The sequence below is a fragment of the Lissotriton vulgaris genome, chromosome 1_1 (genome assembly GCF_964263255.1).
Source record: "Lissotriton vulgaris chromosome 1_1, aLisVul1.2, whole genome shotgun sequence".
NCBI lineage: Eukaryota > Metazoa > Chordata > Amphibia > Caudata > Salamandridae > Lissotriton > Lissotriton vulgaris.
This window is the reverse complement of record NC_141685.1, coordinates 270,074,712-270,093,832: the sequence shown is the minus strand read 5'-3', so window position 1 is coordinate 270,093,832 and position 19,121 is coordinate 270,074,712. Positions and strand designations below refer to the sequence as shown.

At 47.4% G+C, this 19,121-nt stretch overlaps 1 pseudogene; it reads left to right on the top strand.

Moving 5' to 3' along the window:
- Positions 1-17,429: 17,429 nt before the first annotated feature.
- Positions 17,430-18,253, top strand: LOC147746898 (cytochrome c1, heme protein, mitochondrial pseudogene; annotated as a pseudogene).
- The last annotated feature ends 868 nt before the right edge of the window (positions 18,254-19,121 follow it).

Here is a 19,121-nt window from a genome sequence, read left to right as displayed (position 1 = left end):
GGTTTTAGAGGGACAGGGCAGGCTGAGCCAGACGTGGGTTGAACAGAGAGATCTGCAGTTGCACTATGGGGAGGGGTGACCCTTTGATCTGACCAGGGCTGTGCCTGGCAAGGTGAATGATGGCTCCACCTCCCACTGTGTGTCTGAAAGCAGACCCCCTCTTCCTAAAAGGCAGGATGCAGCCTTGTAAACAAAGTACTCCTGGACCACACCAAACTGGTTGTGGCTGGGTTCAGTAACTTGTAACTTTTGAGAGCAAAGGGGCATATTATCAACGGCCTGCAAAAATTATCACTGGCCGTGGTTAGCAATAATTTTATTATCGCAGGCTATCTCTGGAATTTATCGCTTTATTAACAACGCGTATCCCCAGGGCGATAAAAATTCCAGAGATAGTGGGGTTATCGCTGTTTTACAGGGAACACCAGCGATCCAGCAATGTTCCCTGCAAAATGGCGATAACCTTGCTGATATGACCCACAAGGTTGTATCAGCATAATCCACCCCAATGTTATGGATAGGTAAGTCTGCATTTTAGCAGACGTTAGTTTTTGGAGAAAACTGTGGTTTTCTCCAAAAACTAACGTCTGATAAAATGCTGGGGCAGCCTTGTAAATATCACGATGTGAACATCAGCGATATTTGCAAGGTTGTCCATCCAGTGTACAGCCAGTGACGCCCACTTTGCATCTCATTAGAGATGCAAAGGGAGGCGCTGGGAAAAAGGGTGCTAACATGTGATTATGCATGTCAGCACCCTCTTGTAAATAGGGTGATTGTTTTATCTTGGCTTTTTTGGCTTTTTAAGCCAAAAAAGTGGACATAAAGCCCTTGTAAATATGCCCCAAAGTCTTTTGGCGGTATAAGTAAAGGGGCTGTGACTTCAAAAAATTGTTCAGTTCCATGTTGCTGTTCCTGATCCTGCTGGGGCATCCTGCTGCTGGGGCCCAGGTGGAACTGCCATGAGGGCTTGCCTCCCTCGGTCCTGCATTACCCCCTTGATTGCTGTGGATTTTTGCTTTTGGAGCTATAGTTCCTTGCACCCTGCGAACACTATATTTAAATTTTTTCCTGGAGGAAGAATGTGTTACTCCTGGATGCCAAGTCGAACCTCTGTCCATGTAACTAGAGGGAAAGTACTTTGAAACTTTCATCCATCTTGCTGAAGCAACCACCCAAGGGCCTGATTTGAGCTTGCCTCCTGCTGAAGTCTCAGGGTCATTAGACTTCACCCATCAGCCGTCCGTATTCCTATTTGAGGGGAATTCTCTTCGCAGTTGAGGCCTCTGTTGAGAATTCCAGAGCCTCTGGTTCTACTGCGGGGAACGTAGACTGAAAGTCATCATTATCGCTATTGTGGGACGCCGCAGCTGAGGAGCTGTTGCCGCTGAGAGACCGCATTAGCCTGTGTTACCAAAGTCATTTTTATCACTATTGTGGGCCGCCACAGCTGAGGAGCAGTTGCCACTGAGAGCCCGCATTTGCCTGTGTTACTAAAGTCATTGTTATCGCTATTGTGGGCCGCCGCAGCTGAGGAGCTATGGCCGCTGAGAGCCCACATTTTCCTGTGTTACCAAAGTCATCGCTATTGCTATTGTGGACCGCTGCAGCTGGGGAGCTGTGGCCACTGAGTGCCCTCATTTGCCGTCCTACGAGAATCATCGCTATCGCTATTGTGGGCGGCTGCCGCTGAAGAGCTGTGGCCGCAGAATGCCTGCATTTGCCATCCTACAAGAATCATCGCTATCGCTATTGTGGGCCGTTGCAGCTGAGGAGCTGTGCTGCTGAGTGCCCGCATATGCCGTCCTACGAGAATCATCGCTACCGCTATTGTGGGCTGCTGCAGCAGAGGAGTTGTGCCGCTGGGTACCCGCATTTGCCGTACTACGAAAATCATCGCTATCGCTGTTGTAGGCTGCAGTAACTGAGGAGCTGTGCCGCTGAGTGCCCGCCTTTAAGCCCTGTAATTTTACAGCTGTGCGGCACTTAGTTCCAGCCGCAACGTTTAGGTCTGCGCAATTGCACACATGGCTTCTGCTGCATTAGCAGCCGTCTAGACACTTTGGACAGAGGACATTTTGAGCCCCTTTGAGAAGGCCAGTTGGCCATGGGGACTGTTAGGTTTGTAGGGCGCGAGACCCTAATGTGATGGATGTGGTGCTAGGAAATGTGATTTATGTAGTATGATTTACGCACCCTGTTTTATGCCTCGAAATGTGGTTTATGATTATGAAGTTTTGCATACTGTATTTATGTTTGTGAGTTATCCCCTACTGTGGTTTATGCTAGTGAGATTATTTCCTAAGGTGAGTTATGCTTAGGAGGTTATGGTCTAATATGTTAAGGCTAATGAGGTTGGCGCAGGATATATTTCCCGCCTAATGTGATACTGTGCATAATATGGTTTATGTTACAGGATGAGGCTGAGTCCAGTGTTTGCCAGTAATTACTGGTTGTGTTCTATGCCTATCATATATTCTCCATTTACTATCTTTACTAAGTGATGTTTCTGACAGTGGTCCAAGTGGCCCTGCCATGTGTATATAATCCCCTGTAAATATTGTCCAGTGCCAGTTTGCACAGTATATATTGTGTGATTACTATTCTAATGTGTTCTATGATAGTACAAAGGCTATTTTTGATATAACCTTGTGTGGAGTTCCTTTTGTGGTGTGCCTAGTCGTGCCAAGCTACCAAGGGGGTGAGCAGGGGTTATCTTTGGCGTGTAACTCCCTTGCCCTGACTGGAGTGGTGGTTTCTGCCTGGCTTAGGCGCAAGCATTAGCCAACCAGAAATCCCATTTCTAACAGCAGCACTAATTCGCAAGGGCATTTTCAGGTGTGTCATCTACTGGCCTACGGGGTTCCTCTATATCCAGAGCTTTGAACGATTCCATTAGCCCATCCCAGGACATAGCGATAGGTATTTTGCGTAGCCCTCTTTGTTCCTCCCTACGTCTTGCACCGCTTTCCCCCCATCCCCAGTATACCACTTCCTCCCTCCAGACCATTCTGTTGGCGGTCTCGCTGATTTCTAACGCCTGGTACAGAAGCATTTCGCTGTTATGAGTGCTAGGTAGGCAAACAGCACCTGTACCTTGTATCCCTTAGGGCACGAATAGTGACCTAGGATACACTCCTCTACCATGGTCCATGCATTGCCTCCAACAACTTCCAGTATTGAGGGGCATATTTACAAGAACCTAACGCCGCTGTAGCATCAATTTTTTCATGTTACATCAGCTTTTTTCAATTGCCATATTTACAAGTTGCGGCTAACTTCAGTTAGAGGCAATTTTCCGGTGTAAACGGAAATTTTTAAGATCGCCAGTTCTGTTCGTGGGAAATAGCGAAAATTAAATGCAAATTAGGCGGTCCCTTGAAAAAACTGCTGCTAAACCCATGACGCAATATTTACAAGGAAGTCCCAGTACGTCAATGAACCATAAACAATGCTGCTATGTCCTATTAGAGGTAGTTTTTTAAGGCCAGAAGATAGCTGGTCCTAACATTTGGGCCCACATATAAGATGTCTGGGTGCTGGACAGCAATGCAAGGAATATTGCTGCAGTGCCCTGCGCCAAAACAAAAGGTCAGGAATGTGCCCTATCAATAAGATAGGGCGCGTTCCTGTGCCCCATTCATGAAAAGTATCGCATCAGTGTGATAAAACAGCGCTTGGACACGTTTCAATGCGCCCTACTTGCGACACCATGTCTGCGCCCTGTTTACTGTACGGCGCTCCATGTCGCAATCAATGACAGATATGTCTGGAATCCTGACATATCTGTCAGTGCTAAAGTCATGCATTGCTGCAGTTGTGTTGCAAGCATGACACAACTCCAGTAATGCATTGTGTCTATCCCTATGGTACTGCATCACCCTTTTGCCTGCCATGAGGCAGGTGTAAGGTTTTGACGCAGTGACGTCCTAGAATTGTTGCAGTGAAATCTGATAGATTCCACTGCGCTTCTCCTAAGAGGCTTTGGTGTGTGGGAACGCCCACCCTGCATACATCATACCTGACGCAGGTATAAGGTGGCACAGGGCTTCGCAAGGTCACGCATATGCCTAGATGCGTCACTTTGTAAATATGGCGCAATGGGGTGAAAAATTCACGCTGCAAGTCCGTCAAGAAAATGACACACCGGCGGAGTTAAACTATCCGAAGGGGCTCATGAATAAGCCCCCCTATATTTTTCCTCTACGTTGACGTACAATGGCTCCCATGCACTAATGCAGGCACCTTGTGCCATGGTGCAAGGGTGACTGTGTTGCGGAGTTGATTGATGCTGTGCAGGAAGGGACATCTACCTGCACAAACCTGTCAATCCAGGATATTTCCCCTTTCTCCATGTGCTGCAGAATTCTGCACACATAGAAAAAGTGAAAGAAAGAGGAGAAACAAAAGCATGTATCCTCAGCGCCTCCCAAAGTCACCCTTGGGGTGGTATTAGATTCTGATGCATTCCGAAGGTTTATGGTTTCTCATAAACCTGTGAATGCTTTAGATTCCCTGGGTTTGGTGTGAGAACATCCACAGCAACACACATTGAAGACCCCTTTACACTGTTTAATGTGTGAAAGGGCACATATTTACAAGTCCATGTAAAGCCATATAAACTGGCTTTGCGTGGCCTTGTAAACATGCTGTGGCACATTGCGCAACTGGATCGTCAAACACATGATGTCACAGCATTGCAATGAGGCCCTTGGATAATAGAAGAACTCCCACAAGTCATCCTTGGCAAGGTCAATGATGCCATGGACCTCCTGCCATTGCAGCTCGAAGCATCAAGGAGACCACCACTATCACCCCTGACATGCATCGCTCACCTAAACAACTGCTCCATTTCCTTTGGGTGACAACTGGACCTGATCCCCTCTAAGAATGGGTCTAGGTTATGTACCTGACAACTGGAGGCTCACCTACACTCGATGGACCTACTCCACAACAAAGAATGGGGAGAGTAGACCTGCTGGCCGTAGGTCATGCTACCATGTCTCAGTATATGCCACTGCATCAGCCCCTTCTGCACCCTCAGGCAACCCCCAACACCCTCATGCTGTTACACTGGGAGCGACCATCCACATCCTCAGCTGTTCTTCCTAGTGACTTCACATGTGACATTAGCTGAGACAGCTCCAACGCTTCGCTCAGGGTACTTGGGGGTACTTTGGCCAGTTCGTGCTCAATGTCGTGTACCTTGTAAGTCAGCTTGTGATGATCTGTGTACTCCTGGATGAAGTGGACTCTGATTTTGTCTATGTAGCCCTCAAAGGAAGTGCCCGTTTGTTCGAGGGCTGTGAGTACAGAGTCTAGTTTGGAGTACAGGCTAACCACTGTCACCCACCCCTGGCTTTATCCACTTTCACCTTCCCCAGCTTGCGTACCTCCGTAAGGACAGCATCATGATCCCTGTAGGAGAAGGATAAGAAAGGGTCTAGGATATGTACCCGACAACCGGAAGCTCACCGCCACTCGATGGGCCTGCTCCACAACAAAGAATGGGGAGAGTGCACCTGCTGGCAGTAGGTCATGCTACCATGTCTCAGTATATGCCACTGCATCAGCCTCTTCTGCTCCCTCAATCAACCCCTAACACCCTCACGTTGTTACACTGGGAGCGACCATCCACATCCTCAGCTGTTCTTGCTAGAGACTTCACATGTGACATTAGCTGATACACCTCCAAGGCTTCGCTCATGGTACTTGGGGGTACTTTGGCCAGTTCTTGCTCAATGTCGTGTACCTTGTAAGTCAGCTTGTGATGATCTGTGTACTCCTGGATGAAGTGGACTGTGATTTTGTCTATGTGCCCGTTTGTTTGAGGGAGGTACCCACTGCGAGTACAGAGTCTAGTTTGGATTACAGGATAACCACTGTCACCCACCCCGGCGGTCAGCGATAACCAGTAGTTCAGTTCACCGACAAGGAGGAGCGGCCAAATGTTGATGCCGCCCCATCTGCAGGCGGGCCATCATTGCGCTAGACACCCAGGCACTATGTATGGCAGGCGGTGCAGTGTAGTGTAGCCAGCCGGCCCCTCTCCTCCAGTCAGGTGTATGCTAGCCAAAAATCTTCGTTTGGGCGGCACCAATGGAAAACAGCCAAGCACCCAAGAGCTCACTACCAGGACTTGAGGAAAGGCAGCACCACACGGTCACCTCCTCCCTTCTAACAGTGGTGACCAGATTCCGTGTTCCCCAGTACCCAGTGAGTGATGGCAGATCAAGCACCGTGCCCAAGGACCTGGGCCTGAACTGACCCCTCTGCCCCTGGAACCCGCCACTACCAACAACCAATATCAGCGACTAGAGAAAGTTAGTGGAGTCCTCCGCCAATCTAGTGCGGTGCTCTCGGTGATGAAGGTCAGCCGCAGTGCAGGGATTGCTGAGGGCATGGTGTGTGCCTGCCACCCATAGGCACTAGACCTGGCTCGACTGTACTCGCAGGCCTCCTCTGCTCCGCGTCCCACCCAACCCTGGACGGAGTATGCAGAGTGGTGCTCCACGTAGTTCCACATAGTTTTTTAAAAACTCAGTCGAACTATGCTACGCCCTTGGCCCTCCGAAAGTTTTCAATTTTTTTTTTAAAACCACTAATTTATTTTATTTATTTATTTATTTATTTATTATTAGTCTTGTAGAGCGCGAACAGCTACCCGTGAGGGTTTCCCGGCGCTAATTGACATTATAGCATAATAATCCAGAGGGAACTAAAGGGCAACAGACCAGGTCTTAAAGGTTAACAGCTTTCCGAAGGGAATTATTGGGCAAAAAGCCAGGTCTTAACGGCTTTGCGGAAGCGAAGATGGCAGTGCTCCACTCGAAGGTCTAAAGGAAGAGAATTCCAAAGTCTGGGTCCTAGTACAGAAAAGGAACGACCGCCCATTCTAGTGAGCCTAAACTTAGGCACACAGAAAAAATGTTGGGAGGAGGAGCGAAGAGGGCGTGCAGGAACATAGGGTTTGACGAGAGACTGGAGATAGGCGGGGGCAGCTTCAATCTTTATCTTATGCACAAAGCATAGTGTCTTGAACTTCACTCGTTTATCAAGGTTGAGCCAGTGGAGTTGTTTTATGCGTTCGGAAATTGGGTCATATTTCCGACATCCACACAGAAGCCGAGCAGCGGCATTCTGGACTAATTGGAGACGGCGCATAACCTCCCTGGTCGCCCCCAGATAGAGCACATATCTGTAGTCCAATCTGGAGGTCACCAGAGCCGTTACAACGGATCTCTGGGTGTCAGAAGGCAGGATCCAAAAGATTTTACGCAGCCACCTAAGAATAGTAAAACAGGTGGCTGCAACCTTATTTGCCTGATCCTTCATCGATAGCTCCCTATCGATAATGACCCCGAGATTTCTCGCTCGTTCCGATGGAATGGGTAAATCTCCCATAGTTGATGGCCAATGTCTCAAACTCCATAGGTCAGGCTTGTTACCGAAGACAAGCACCTCCGTCTTATCGCTGTTGAGCTTAAGAAAGTTACAGCTCATCCAGCGGGAGATGTCGCTAAGACCAGATTGTAAAGAGGAAGGTGATGAAGGGTCAGCTTGAGATAGGGAAAACACAATCTGTGAATCATCAGCATAAGTGAAAAGTTCAAGACCAGAGTGATAAGCAACATGTGCTAAAGGAACAACATATAGATTAAAAAGAAGAGGACTTAGAATAGAACCCTGGGGAACACCATAAGGAGAAGGATAAGTGTTGGAAGTGGAGGTGTTGGAAAAAATTTGAAAAGTCCGATCGGTAAGAAAGGACGAAAGCCAATGTAAGGCTTTGTCACAGATACCAAAGGAGGCAAGGCTACTGAGAAGGATACTGTGCGAGACAGTATCGAAGGCTGCACTGAGATCGAGCAATATCAGTGCAGCCGTTTCGCCTCGATCGAGTAGTTGGCGAATATTCTCAGTTACTCCTAAAAGAGTGGATTCAGTGGAGAAGCCTTGACGAAAGCCAGACTGGGAGGGATGAAGGAGATTATTGGTGACAACAAAACGAGATAGGTGTAGATGAATATGCCGTTCTAAAATTTTCGAAAAAGCCGGCAGCAACGAGATTGGACGGAAGTTGGCAGCAACATTAGGGTCCGCATTGGGTTTCTTAAGAAGTGGGGTCACCATTGCATGCTTCCAGCTCTGAGGGACCGTGGCTGAATCAAGAGAAGCATTTAACAAGGTACAAATTGCCTCTAATTGAGGAAGCTCAAATTGACGTAAAACCGAAATGGGTAAGGGATCCATCGGTGAGCCAGACTTAATGTTGTTTAAAATTTCCAGGAGGGTAGCGGGTACAAGATTAGGCCAAGTCGTTATTGAAGCCTGAGGACAAGGAGTAACAAAGGATGGAAATACGCTAATGACGGATTTCTCCTGGGCTGCTATGTCTTTATACATTTTATCAATTTTAGATGTAAAGTACTGTGCCAGTTCATCACATTTCGTGTTGGAGAGAGGAGGGGGTGTAGCAACTGTCTGAGAACCCGCAAGGTCTTTTACCACCTTGAATAGGACGTTGGACTTATTTATGGCTCCTGTGATCAGGTTGTTGACATAGGTGGCTCTGGTGAGAGCACAGGCCTTATGGTAAAGTTTTAGTTCAGCTTTATACGCAAGCCCAGCAGTGATAGAATAATCTTTTCTCCAAGTTCTCTCAAGTTTTTTACATTGAGATTTATGAACACGAAGGGTTTCATTGTACCATGGAGCAGGGGAATTGTGGACAATATTTTTCTTATTTGAGAGAGGGAGGCAAATATTTATAGCCTCGGAGAGCCAAGAATTTACCGAGTCGGCAAAAGCATTTATGTTGTCTAGACTGAATGGGTATTTGGACATAAGATCATACAGTGTTTTATTGAAGGCAGCTATGTCCAGATTTTTCCAAACTCTCTTTTTAAGATTCATCGCAGAAATAGGTATCGTCTGTGTTTTGTTATATGTTATAGTAAATTTCACGAGGTAATGGTCAGACCAGGAGACGGGCAGAGCAGGAAAACATGTTATCTGTGAAAAATTTGAGAAAACGGGGTCCAATAGATGTCCACCCTTATGGGTAGGGCCCTTGTTGAGTAAAATTAAATTCATAGCAGCAAGGTCAGTAATGCAATTGTCAGCGGAGTGATCATTAGGGTTGTCCAAATGTAAATTTAAATCGCCGATAACCAGAAAGTTACTGGAAGAAATAAGCACAGATGATAAGTAGTCCAAGAACTGGGTATACCAAGAATTTACCGGCAATACAGTAAAAGCCCTGTAAGAGTAAACTTGGGATTTAAAGTAAGCTTAAAAGACAAAGCATAACATCCGTTTAAGGTGATAGGGTCCGAGTGACACTGATATTTTTTATTAAAAATAATCGCCACACCGCCCCCCGTCCTTTTAGGACGGTCATTTCGAACAATGGCGTAGTCAGTGGGCAGCGCTTCGGCGATGTCAGGGCCGGAGCTCTCATGAAGCCAGGATTCAGTGATGAATAATACGTCAGGCGCTTCATCTTGAAGTAGATCGAAAATGTTACGCTTATGTTTTGGCAAAGAACGACAATTATGACTAATAAATGAAAATCCAGGAGGAGTGGTCACTAATTGACGTTGACTATTGCATAATAAAGGAGTATTTAGCAGAAATGGACATTCGGGGCAGTGCTGAGGAAAACGGTCAAGCATATCAAGTGAATGCATTTCATGCGTACTAGAAGGTCTTAAGTCGAGTAATTGTCTGCTAGAATACGAATGAGACACCATAGAAAAAGAGCCAGGGGTTTTGGCCCCGGGGCCCGGTTGGGCGCGGACGGGCGCAGACGGGCACGCCTTTGGCGCGCCTTCGGCGCGCCATCGGCGCGCCCGCTGCGCCCGCCCGCTGCGCGGACGGGAAATGACACACATTTATACAGGAGGAGGGTGGGAGGGTCTGAGAGCCTAGACCGCGATCCCTGCACCTCCCTAAGATGGCGGCTGACCCCCGGCTGGATCCGCGACAGCGAGAAATCGGCTGTGCGGTCTGAGGTGGGTAGCGGAAGCAACGTGCAAATGTGCAAATTGAGCAAAATTAAAATCGGAATTAAAAATACATCAGTAGCACAAACAATAATCAAATACAAATTTCCCGGCTTTTCGCCTCAGGAAACACGCTAGGTATCAATCAACCGAGCCGTGCTGAATGAGCAGTTTAAATACCCCGGGAGGGCGGGAGGGTCTGAGAGCCTAGACCGCGATCCCTGCACCTCCCTAAGATGGCGGCTGACCCCCGGCTGGATCCGCGACAGCGAGAAATCGGCTGTGCGGTCTGAGGTGGGTAGCGGAAGCAACGTGCAAATGTGCAAATTGAGCAAAATTAAAATCGGAATTAAAAATACATCAGTAGCACAAACAATAATCAAATACAAATTTCCCGGCTTTTCGCCTCAGGAAACACGCTAGGTATCAATCAACCGAGCCGTGCTGAATGAGCAGTTTAAATACCCCGGGAGGGCGGGAGGGTCTGAGAGCCTAGACCGCGATCCCTGCACCTCCCTAAGATGGCGGCTGACCCCCGGCTGGATCCGCGACAGCGAGAAATCGGCTGTGCGGTCTGAGGTGGGTAGCGGAAGCAACGTGCAAATGTGCAAATTGAGCAAAATTAAAATCAGAATTAAAAATACATCAGTAGCACAAACAATAATCAAATACAAATTTCCCGGCTTTTCGCCTCAGGAAACACGCTAGGTATCAATCACTAACTAACCTTCACTGTGGCTGCCCTCCTCCCCGCAGCCGTGTCTCCTTCTTTCGGTCGTCCTCCTCCTCGCGTCCCTATAGGTATTACGACTTGCGTGAACTGCGGCGAGGAGGAGGTCGGCCCGCAGAGAATGTAAGTGGTTTTAAAAAACAAAATGTAAGTGCAGCTGGGCGGGCTGAGAGGCGTACTCCGCTCCGCCACAGAGTCGGTGTTTTGCCACAACTCCGCGTTCCCAGCGGAACGCGGAGTTGGTAAAACTCCGCTGGCAGAGCAAAGTACTCGGCCCGGGGTTAGTCCCACTTTCTCCTTACCTGGACAGTGACACCGGGGCTCAATCCACCACGCTCTCTCCGATACTGTGACTCACCCAGCAGGAGCCTCAGCCAGGTGGGATTTCACAAGCCTGGGTACAGGAGTCGCCACCAAGTCCACTGAGGAACCTTCCAATGCAGCTGATACAACATGGCCCCCTTAGGCGTGAAGTTGCAGTGATCCCACCATACAAGTTCAGGGCGGCTCAGGGTCCTCACCCTCCACAGCATCCGGGCAGCACCACATCCTCCCGCCTGTAATGCAGAGAGGCGCGGTCCACCATTGACAATCTCCTCCTTGCACCGCGGTGTAGCGGTGGCGCGTTATGCAATGCAGATGTCCCTATGTTAGTGCGCAGTAGTGCCTTTACCGATCACAGCTGCAAGGGGCACCAGGTGGTCTTCTCACAAGGGTCAGCAACATGTCTTCATGCGACCTGCCAGACTTCGCCACCAGGTAAGGGCGATCGCCGACACCTTAGTGTCTACCGCCACAGCACACAGGCTTGAACCGATGTGGCCCGCCTCCAACGCCAGGCCGTAGTAACTCCACAAGTTAGCTGCCTCCCACCCCAGGTCTCAGGTGAAGGCCCAGCGAGGCCTCCGGGCTCTGGAGACTGTCCGCGCTTCCAGGCTTCGGCTGCCATAGTGTGGCAAGAATGGCGCTATGCAAAGTGCTGCATCACTTTTTCCTCAGCTGGTCATTCTGGCTGTTGAGGGGTTTATGGGGTTGTTGTTGTTGTTGTTGTGCTAACCTTGGCCGTGGCTGCTCCTTTCAGCATTGCATTATTTTTCTTTTTTTTATTAGGTGTGTATTTATAGTAATTTGATGTTGGGCTGACTAACAATTTTTTTTAGGCTAATTGGCCTTTCGTCACTTTCATCACTTTTCTCTCGCTAAAGTAAAAAATGTTATCGCCTTGCCGCTAGTGTTAGTGACAGTTTTCGCCGCAGTTAGCTGATACTATTGAGTATTGCCATGTAGCGTCTTATTGTAAATAGTAATACGTCGATAACAGGGCGATAGTTTTCAGCGATAGACAGCGTTAAGAAAATTCAATTAATGCTAACTAACACAAAAAATGGTTAGCAGCAACTCTTGTAAATATACCCCTGAGTGTGCTTTCTGTGTCCAATAAGTGGAGAGGGTGGGACCTGACCACATCATATGCAAAAAATCAGCATCTTGTTCTACACATCTAGGGCAGTTCACCACTACCGCTGGGAACATTATATGCAATAGATGTGGTGTGAGGAATGCTTATTGTGTGACCACATATTGTATGAATTTAAAGCGTGATTTGCGAGAGACCACCCTAGGATTGGCCAGTAGAGATGTCCAGTACTTATCTAAAAGGTCGTTACCTATGTCTGCCTCCCACTTCACGCGTAGCATGGTTAGGGAGGGTAGGGGATATATGCGTCTACTTATCCCCTGATATAGCCACTTTGTCAGGTGTCTGCCAGTACCCATCAAGTGCACTAGTTTGTAGAATGGTGACTCAGACCCCTCGAGCCCATACTTCTTTAATATACTGTGTTATGCTAGCTTGTAAAAAAAAAAAAAACAGAGCACTAGTGAAGCCTTGCTCATGTAAAAAAATCCATTTCACTCATCAGGGATCCCTCTCCAAATAATGCTCCAACCTCAGTCACTCCATCTCATTCTCATCTGGCGAGCCAGTGGCGTCAACACTCCAGCAGGGGTAGTAAGCCCCAGAAATTGAATATTAGGTGCGTATGGCACGTTGGATGCTGTGTAGTGTGAGGCTTGCTTCCAGTAGGTTAACGCTTCTCTCAAGAGCGGTGGGGTTGCAGGTAGTGCATCCCTTCCAGGACACAACAGGGTGTGCAGCGCGCCTCGTGCCTACCCCACTCATGGCAGGGGTGTATGCTACCTCATGTAGGTTACGTCCTGCTAGCCAATATGCGAGCCACAGCAGTTGGCATGCCATGCAATAGGCCTTGAAATCAGGGGGACCCATTCTTCCTGCATCTACTAGTAGCTGAAGTTTTTCCTGACTGACTCAGCTTCTCCCTGTGCTGCATATCAATTCTGTCAATATGGTATTCAATAGTTTAAACACCGCATTATGTATCACTATTGAAAGTGTAGGGAAATAGTATAGGATCCATGGCACCATAACCATTTTTGCTTTGGCCAGGCGCCTTGCCATTGACAACGGAAGCGATATCCAGAAGGCAGTCTGCAACCGCAGGAAGGTAATCCCTCTTTGTACATTTCCATCAAGGGTGTCGTGCTGCCCTCTGTATATTCGCACTCCCACGTATTTGTCGGTAACTTAGGCCACTGTCAGTTTCTCTTTTCCAAAATGGATCGTTTTGGGCATAGGGTTTTCTTTGCAGGGGAACGCAAGTGACTTGTCAAAGTTAATGGCTAACCCCGAAATAATGTGGATTTGTACAAATAATTGAGCGACTGTTTGGAACTCACACCAGATATCCCTGGCATAGAGTGTCATGTCATCCGCATACAGAGAGAAGGCATGTATTGTCTGCCCCAGTGGGATACCCCAGGAGGTTGCATCACTGCATCACTTCTACGACCCTTCCTTGCGTCAATACGCCCCCCTTGCATACATTATACCTGGCGCAGGTATAATGTGGCGCAGGGGTTCACAAAGTGACACATCTACCTAGATGCGTTACTTTGTAAATATGACGCAACAAGGCGCATTTTTTACGCCACTGGTGCGTCACAAAAAGTGACGCACTGGCGGCGTAAAAGTGACGCAAGGGCTCATAAATGAGGCTAATCAAAAAAATGTGTGGGGGTTCAAAGGGAAATATTTACCGACCTGTCAACTCACTCCCTTAATGTCATACTAGTGAAACACAAAAGAGAAGACCAGGTCAAGGTGGTGTTAAGCTATACTAGTGTCTAAGAAGCAGGGAGGTCTTGCAGGTGTTTTTGTCTATGCAGTTTATATGGAGGTGGGGTGTGCATGCGTGTTAAACAAATGTTTGTTGTCTATTGTCTCTTTCCAGGAGGAAGATTTTTCTCTTTCTCCAGTGCACATTGGTGTCCCAAGTTACTGGTAGTTATATGTATCACTATATATATCATTTTTGCAATGTCTGCACTTATAATTTTTTAGTTGCAGTAGCCACACATTTTTTAAGGTCCTGAAGAAAGCCAGAGCAATTCTCTTATTGGCTGAAACATGTCGACCGATCTGCACAGCGCCATAGTGTAGCCCAATTCTTCAGCTACTAGGCGTAGTTTTAACCCTGACACTTAGATAGATCTCAAGTAGAACATGGTCTGCCTAAGTAGTTAGTTTTATCCCTCACTATTATTTAAGCACTGCACCATATAAGCACCACTCCTTGAGCAACAATTTGGCTACAGGATGTTTATCCGCACCATTACCAGATGGTCCAGGCGGTGTTTGGATCATTCGACCAACTCCCACATGACGATACTCCGCCGTAAGGGTGGTCTGATGGGATTTTTCTGGAGCCATTTGTGACTCATAAATGAGGCCCCAGGGATCTATTGCAGGAAGATGGGCTTAGCAGAAAAGTGAGAGGGCACAAAACATTGTTTATATAGGCAGTGGCCCGCACATGATTTGCAGCAGTGGGAAAATAATGCTCCATGTTCTAAGAGTTTCTTCCCAGAACTGCCTGTGAAGCCTACTGATTGACAGAAACTACGGACAGCCAGTATGGGCTCTAAGCAGGGGGGGACATCAAAGTCTCATTAACGAGGAAAAGGTCTTTAAAAGACCTGTGAAGTACTCGGTGCGGCTGTGTGTGTGCCTGGGAAGCTGTCTCATCCAGGACGAAAAACCTGTGAGTCCAATAGGCGTTGCGTGGAGATGCGGGCCAGTGCTACAGGGCGGCGGCGCTGGAAATGACGTTGGTGGGCTCACAATCTTTCGTGGAATATTCGGACCCCCCACATGCCTTTACGCCATACAAAGCTTCTGTTTCATTCTCACAGAAAGAAACATGTTCATTAAGAGTATAAATCACAACATTCAAGTTTTTAGATTCGGATTCTTGTGTCTGTCATTTGAGGCAATGAAGGCTGGGTTTATGCCCCCTAATTTTGGAGTGGCCAAATCTTTACTTTCGTATTTGTTTCCCCCTGAATTGTGTCTTTATCAGAAATATATATTACCATAATTGCTAAAAATATCAAATTACTACATAGAGGGCCAGATGTAGGTGGCTGTTTGAGGCCATTTACCGAGCGGTAACGGCCGATTTTGGCCGTTACCGATCGGTAAATGGGTGACAGGTATGTAGGGGGCATTATTTTACCGAATCGGTAAAATTACCGATTCGGTAATTTTACTGATTCGGTAAAATAAAAATGCGGTAATTTTACCGATTCTGAGGCATCCAGATGCAGGTAGGACTCTTCAGAGTCCCAGAGGCCTTACCGAATCGGTATTTTACCATCAAATCCAATTTGATGGTAAAATACCGATTCCGGTGTGCATGCACATGTGTGCATGCACATGTGTGCATGCACACCAATGCCATGTGACAGGCAGACCTGCCCTTAGGGCATGTATGCCTGCCACATGGCACCGAGCCTGTTTTGGGGGTGCCAGAGGGTGTCAAAGTGACACCCCCTGCACCCTTGTGAAAATCGGTATTTACCAATTCGGTAAATACCGAATCGGTAATGCCCATTCATTCCTATGGGCTTTAATGCCCATAGGAATGAATGGGCATTACCGATTCGGTATTATTTTTGCATTCTAAGGTGTTTCTCTTTGACTTTGCTATTATCTCGTATTTGGTCCTGAAGAATGATTTGTAACTCCATATTGAAGCCACGACTGCGCATGAGAAAAATACCAAGAGTCCTCGAGCAGTGACATTGAACTAATACCAATGACAGTCGTATATGCGATGTGACTGGAAACTCAACCTCGTGAACTTCCAAGAGAAAGACAACTTGTAAAATTGTTTTAACATTGTATAAATTGAGACTAATATTGCTGGGTAGAATAAAGAATTCATGGGAAAGTAAATTATGGGCGGGAACATTGATTATTATTATTGAAAGAAAAATAACTTCATACTGGTATGGTGTGATGACCTCTCCTTGCCTTCTGACCAATCAAATGAAGGGAATATATGAATGTGCAACACTGGGGGGGTGGTACATTGCCGTGGAAAATAGTATAGTTAAGGTAGGTTTAGTCAGTTAGATTGTCCGACTTGTCACAGACCTGTGACTGACCCAACGTATGCTGGAGGAGATCGAGAGCAGAGTACTAGTCGAGCACTCTGACAGAAGAATCGATAATTTGCTGAGGGAGAAGAATCGATGACACAATCGGGGTCCGAGTGTTAGCCGCAGAGAGAGAGAGAGGTGTGACGCTGGCATTGCACTTAGCTGAGGGAACCTGTCCTGACCTGTACCTGTTCTGTCCTGATCTGCACCTGTCCTGTCCCATTGGCACCGGATTAGTCGGGAACCCTGTCTTTGTCCCAGCCCGTGGCCAGGGTTGGTATTCACACCATTCTAGGTAAATATAATCTTTGTGGGTATGTCCTTGTACTGTTTCCCTTTCTCACCCTTCCCAGGTATTCATGTCTAAAAGAAATTTCATAACTTTCCTTCAGATCATTGCTTTAATTATTATTTTCTTACTTGAAAAGGCTTTAATTGCACTTGTATGGACTCATGCTAACAAGACTTTACATAGATAAAGTGTTTAAAACTTTTCTCGAGTCTGTGGTTATTTTATGAAAGGCAAATGTTTTATTGTAACCATTGTTCCCAGCAAGGTGCGCGGCTAGGCGGCCGCGCACCTCTCTTCTCCCGAGTGTGCAGTGCTGTGTGTGAAGCGCGCACACACATAGCACATCCCGGAAGAGCATTTCTGCGCCGAAAGGAAGAAAATGCTTATCCCGTGGCATTTCTATTCCAATTAGAGCACTGCTGCCGGGCAGATTGTGGTACCTTCAAAAGTATTTATGTGAATCACAGCGCCCATCAAGGGATGCTTTTAACATAAATACTTTCAACCAGCAAACAAACAGCCCCACAGCTGCGCCCTCTTTAGAAAATGTAACAGGTCTACAAAAATCATCTGAAAGCACAAGTTCGCGCTTTTAAACTTGCTGCATTTCTTTTCTAAAGAAAGCGCAGCTGTGGGGCTGATTGTTTGCCTTTTGAAAGTATTTGTTAAATGCAGCCCTTGATGGGAGCTGTGATAAATACTTTCAAAAGGCCTGCAATCAGCCCCGCAGTTGCACTGCATTAAGAAAAGAAATACAAGGTGAGAGTCCTTACGTCCCGGGAAAGCCAAAGATGAGGGTGGTGGCCTAGCAGCGCGGAGCTCGGTTCAGAGGGTCACTGGGGGCGAGGTGGCTTGGTCTTCGCAGCCCCGGGCTTCCATGTCATTTTCCAGTCTGTCCAGAGGCCGAAAGGTGGCCCTGTCCACGCTGGGCGTGCTTGTTGCTGGAGGGGCGGGCTTAGCCCTGGCTGTACACAGATCGTTAAAAGCCAGTGATTTAGAGCTGCGTCCTCCAAAGTATCCTTGGAGCCACAACTGTCCTTTTTTTCCGCCTTGGATCACAGCAGTGCTCGTCGTGGTTATCAGGTATACAAACAGGTGTGTGCTGCCTGCCACAGCATGGAATAAGTGGCCTTCCGAAATCTGGTGGAAGTCAGTCACACAGAAGCGGAAGCAAAGGCTTAAGCAGAGGAGTGTGAAGTGATAGACGACCCTGATAAAAATGGAGATAGGTTTACCCGGCCAGGCATGCTGTCTGATTACTTCCCCAAGTCATATCCTAATGCGAAGGCATCACGGACTGCGAACAATGGTGCATTGCCCCCTTATCTAAGTTACATTGTCAATGCTAGTCACGGTGGTGAGGATTACGTTTTCTCTCTTTTGACTGTCTACTGTGATGCTCCCACAGAGGTCACCAAAAAAAATGGCTTGTATTACAACCCCTAATTTCCTGGCCAGGCTATTGGCATGGCAACGCCTATTTACAATGAGATCCTGGAGTTTGATGATGGCACTACAGCTACCATGTCTCAGGTCGCTAAGGACGTATGCACATTCCTTAGGTGGGCAGCTGAGCCAGAACATGACCAGCGCAAGCGCATGGGACTGAAGGTGCAATCCTTATTTCCATGGAGTACTTTTTGAAGAGACAAGTGGTCCGTATTGAAGAGCAGGAAGATTGAATATAGGCCGCCTAAGTAAAACGTCCCAAGCACACCACCTCAGCACGCAAATGCTTCATTATTTGGCGCCATATGCAGTTGGTTACAACGCGGTGGTGCAGATGCCTATATAAAGCCTTTCATCTCCATCTAAATCCCTGAGCAGGAGCCCGCAGAGTCACAAGGAACTTATAAATGTTAATATTATTACTGTTCAGGACTCTGCTGTTTTTCGTCTTTTACTTGTCATCCTCACTGAGGTTGTCTACAAAACCCAAGCATCGCCTGGCTTTCAACAGAAGGGACTTGGGAGGAGGAGAGAACGTGGAGTCAAAGACAAATCGATTGTGTTCTTCTTTTGATTCTCATAAGAGGGAGGCAAATACATTCAAACAGTGTATTTACAAAAAAAAGAAAAGAAATGCAGCAAATTTAAAAGCACGAACAAGAGCTTTCAGATGATCCTGGATCCTGAAACACGTGTTATGCTTTAAAACTTGCTGAAAGGCCCATAGGGATAAAAGCCCTTCAATAGTTAACCCCTTCAGTAGCACAAAGTGTAGGTGCAACTCTAGTTCACTGGAAGGGCTGGGATCAGGGGGTCAGTGGTTGGGTATTGGGCACCTCTCTTTTGACACACAAGCACTCCTTCATTATTTCCATGCACGTCTGTGAGCACGACTAGCGGCCTGGTCCCCATAGCACAGCAACTAACTCCTGCACAGCAAAGCCAGGTAGGTGCAGTACAAAGCTGAGAAATAGTTTTAACTACCTGTTTACACACAAGTCTGCAGAACATGATTGGTGCACTGGCCTCCTTCGCACAGCAGCTAACTCCTGCACAGCAGCTATCCCATGCACTGCATAGCAGAGTGCGGTAGGTGCAGCGAAAGGCCGGAGCCCTATTT